The sequence below is a fragment of the Dipodomys spectabilis genome, unplaced genomic scaffold (genome assembly GCF_019054845.1).
Source record: "Dipodomys spectabilis isolate Male_0828 unplaced genomic scaffold, ASM1905484v1 ptg000516l, whole genome shotgun sequence".
Lineage (NCBI taxonomy): Eukaryota > Metazoa > Chordata > Mammalia > Rodentia > Heteromyidae > Dipodomys > Dipodomys spectabilis.
In genome coordinates this window covers 1,297,549-1,302,122 of record NW_024871193.1, presented here as the reverse complement: position 1 = coordinate 1,302,122, position 4,574 = coordinate 1,297,549, and positions in this window count along the sequence as shown.

Sequence of the window (4,574 nt, the reverse complement as noted above, 5' to 3'; positions counted from 1 at the left end):
ATCTGACCTTTCAGAAGTGAAAGTCAGAGTGTCATAGACTTTCTGGCCCTGATTGGCTTCACCCTGTGATCCTCAGACCTCAGTCTCCTGAGCTAGGGTGACAGGCAGGAGCTACTGGTGCTCTGCTAGGTCAGAACTGTAATGACATTAACAATATAAGTCAACTGCTTATCACAAAGGGCTTGGGGAACGTATTAAGCTTTTCAACATTGGACCTTTCAGAACCCTGTAGGACACACGGTTATAATGCCAGAGCCTGAGAGGCTGGGCATATGGATGTTCTACACTTAAACCTGGAGTTCTGACTCCAATTCTGGTGTACATCAGCATTCATTTTCTGGAGAATGTTCTCCTAATTAGCAAATAGGAAAAATACTTTGATTAACCCTCACTTTTTCCCCTGATATGTGTCTCCAACTCAAGCCTAGGCACTATACCTGATCCCATCAGCTCAAGGCGAATACTCTATCACTTGAGGCATAGCATCACATAGGGTCTTTTTGTGGTTCATTGGAGAGAAGAGTCTAAAAGGCTTTCCTTGCCTAGGCTGTCTTTGAACTGTGGTCTTCAGATCTCAGCTTCCTGAGAAGCTAATGTTCCAGTTGTGAGCCACTGGCACGTGGCCTATTGTTTCTGACAGTCCTGGGGCTTGATCTTAGAGACCAGGTTCTGTTTCTGAGCTTCTTTTTCTCAAGGCTAGCACTCTACCACTTGAGCCATTCCACAGCTTTTGGCTTTTTCTGAGTTGTTGCACTGATGATTCAAAGTCTGGCATCCATGAATGCTGAGCAAGCTCTCTACCAGTAAGACAAATTTCTAGCCCCACCCTTACAATTTCATCCCTCAAATTGCCTATCCTCAAGAAAAGGCTTCTAAGTATAACTCATCTAAAGAAATTCCTATAGGAAGGTGTCCAAAGATAAATAAGACAAAGATCATACTTGGGAGGGACTGTGAACATGTGAAGACTGTGACAAATGCTTCCATTTAATTATGTATCATGTTCAACACTTAAAAAGTATTAATGAAAAATGAGTCAATGTCCTAAATTATTGTGTATAATTTTATAATAAATGTACAACCTGTACTAAATATTATGTGTATAATAATACTAAATACCATAAACAATAAATAAATGAATCAAGTAAAAAGTAAAATAAATGCAAAATCAATAATAAAAATCATAATATGTAAACTTACATATGTAAATATATATCATATATTACACCTATATAGAAATATTTTTCCATTGCAGGGCCTTCATTCAGACCCTGGTATCTCTAGTCTGAATTTCTTTTCCTCAAGGACAGTGAGTTTTGCCTTCACTCATGGTGCAAAAGATTTACCTGGATGGTGAGATCAAATCCCAGCAATGATGGAAATACTGGCCCCAGTTCCAAGACAATGACTTAATTTTTTTAATGGAAGCAGTTATGTTTATTCAGTTCCATACTGAACATTAAAAAAAGCAGTGTAGAATTTTGTACATCTATTTAGACAACTTTCCCTTACCCCAAAAATGTTTCTCTGAGCACTATTTTTTTTCAATTTGTATTGTAAAAAAGTTGTACAGAGAAGTTACAGTTAAATGATGAAGGTAATGAGTACATTTCCTATTGAACATTCTTGCCTCCTTCTTTGTTTTCCCCCTACCATGCCTTCCTTCCCATCTCCACAACTACTCCCCCTTTTGAGCTCAGTCACTTTTTTTTATTTTTGGCTTTTCATGGGGTTTGATCTCAAGAAGTGGCAACTCTGCACTTTCCCAAACATTGCTACAGATTTACCAAGACCTTGAGCTCAAATCCCAGTCTAGGAAAGAAAATTGGCAGAAATTCCAAACCAGGGAGCTTTATTTCTTTTTTAATTTAGTTAAATATTTAATTAATTTTTTATTTATTCTTTATTTTGACAACACAGGACTTGAACTCAGGTCTTTGAAACCCTGTTTCAGCTTCGATAGCCCTAGGCTTGGGTGAAGCCTCTGGACCCATAGCCGATCCTGGGATCCTAGGCCCAGATGGCTTGCAGGAAGAAAAAAAAGAAGGATAGAACAAAAAGTGGTGAGCTGCAGAGGGCTGGGGGTTTTACATTTTTTTCTTTGCCTGGTGAACATCCTAGGTCTGAATGATACGGTTGCAAAGTGGACCTTACCTGCCATTGCTGAAGGCTGGCGGGCTATCAGTGAAGCCATAGGCCATCTTGTCAATATAGGTCCTGGGTTCAAATCCCAGTCCTGACACCTACCAATGGCAGATCAGAAGAGACTCGTTCCTATGCATAGGAATACCAGTTGAAAGAGTAGTTCATGCTTCAGTCTAGTCTAAAATTGGATGCAATAATCCTAGGAACCTGATTGATCCTAATGAATAGTTTATTAAGCATGAAAAGAATAATATTCCTTTAATGGCACTATAATAAATGACTAAGAGTTGGTAGGAACATAGTAGGTGTAGCTAGACAGCTCTGGCACTCTTTACCAACATATATTTTTTTGTATAGCATCGTCTGCCTATACATGTATCACTGTTTTGGCCAAACCTGGGGCTGGATATCAGCATGTGGGAGCCACCTGACAGCTTCAATGGCTAGAGGCTGCAATGCTCACAATCATCCATTCGTGAATTGGGCCTGCTAGGCCCTGAGTTCAGATCCCAGCGAAAAATTTAATCTTGGAGTAAGAAGCTGAGTGTGACACATGTTTTCCTTTTCTGGGAGAGTCCTTGGTGTCAGGCATGATGGAGAACATATCTACAAATCTAGATGCTATGTGATAGGATGTAAACAATGTTATAAATGTAGAGGTGTCCTCAGAGTCAATAAAATAATTGGTAAATAAATGAATAAAACAGGAAATAAAATAACCACACCAAACACAATATAGACTGAAAATCTGTATGGAAGTATAAATCATATCTTTAAAATGTATATAAGGAGTATGTTTTCCAGGCCTGACCTTGAATTCAGGCCTAGGGAACAGGCCTGAGTTTCTTGTCTTCAAGCATGGTCAGATTCAGTTCCCTCACAGTGCTGCATATTTACACAGACCTTGAATTCAAATCCTAGGCCTGGCAGAAAAAAAATGGCATGAATTGCAAACCAAGGAGCTAAATAATTTTTTTTTTTATTGCGGGCTATTGGGGAAACCATAGTACTGCACGGCAACATAGGCCTACAGTTCGAATCCCAGTTATGCCACTTCCAGATGTTGGGAGGTCCTAAGAGACTCGTTCTCATCCACAGGAACAACGATGGAATGTTATCAATGTCATGGTTGAATGAGTTGCTCATGAGTGACACTCATATTAAATTAGACTTCATGATATCAGTTGGCTGAGTGATTTTATTTAATATCTTATGAAGCATTAAAAGAATAATATTTTTCAGAAGGATGCAATAATTTCAGGACACTGATTTACTTAATAGTTTATTAAAGATGAAAATAATAACATTAATTACATGGAGCATAATAAATACCCAAGAATTGTAGAAATGTAGTCTATATAACTGAATAATGGATAGACTTCTCTGGTATTCTATAAACACATATATTTATTAGGGTAATACCATCTGTGTGTCAATCTCTTCTTATTTTCTCAACCCCTAGGGTTCGATCTAAGGTCCTGGAACCTGCCTATCAGCTCAATTTGCCCCAGGATGGCATGCTGACCCTCATCCATTCATGAATTTGGCTCTGTAGGCCGTGAGTTCACATGACAGCACTCCCAAACAATGAACGTGGAGTAAGAAGCTGATGGTGACACATGTTTCTTTTTCCGTGAAATTCCTGGGTGTCAGGTATAAGTGGAATACAGATGCAGACCTATATCCTATTTAACCATGTAATCAATGTTCTATGTGCCATAATTGTCAATAAAATAAAGTCATTACATGAATGAAACAAAAAATAAAATGAATAACTACGCTGAAAACAATATGGAGTCAACATATGTATATAAATATAAATCATATATTTTAAATGTATATGAATAGGTTGTTTTCCAGTGCTGGGGATCAATTTCAGACCTAAGGATCACACATGAATTTCTTGATTCAAGGAGGCCAGCTTCCCCTTTCCACACTGCAACATAGTTACCCAGACCAAGAGTTCCAATCCCAGTCCTGGCAGAAAAAATGGAAACTTTATACCATGTGATTGTTTAAATGCTACATAAAGTTTTGATTAAAATTGATCAATTTCCTTTACTATAACTGTGTATAATTTTATCCTAGAATCATTCAAGAACTGTCCATTCAGTCATAACATACATCACATTACATTCATATTCATATAGATAATAATGAGTTTCTAAGGATCTCCTGCTATTTGGAGGTGGCAGGACCAGGATTTGAACTGTGGCATCCAGCTCCCACCATTTTAACCTGTGGATAGGGAACTTACTTGTTTGTGCAAGAACAGCAAGATTAATCATTAGGCAGGTGCCAGTGGCTCTCAGCAGTCCTCCTTGATACTTACAAGGCTGTGATAGGAGGATCCTGGTCAAATTCACCCTAGGCAGGAAAGTCCTTGAGACCTCTGTCCAACTTCAGTGACAACAAAGACAGAAGTAGAG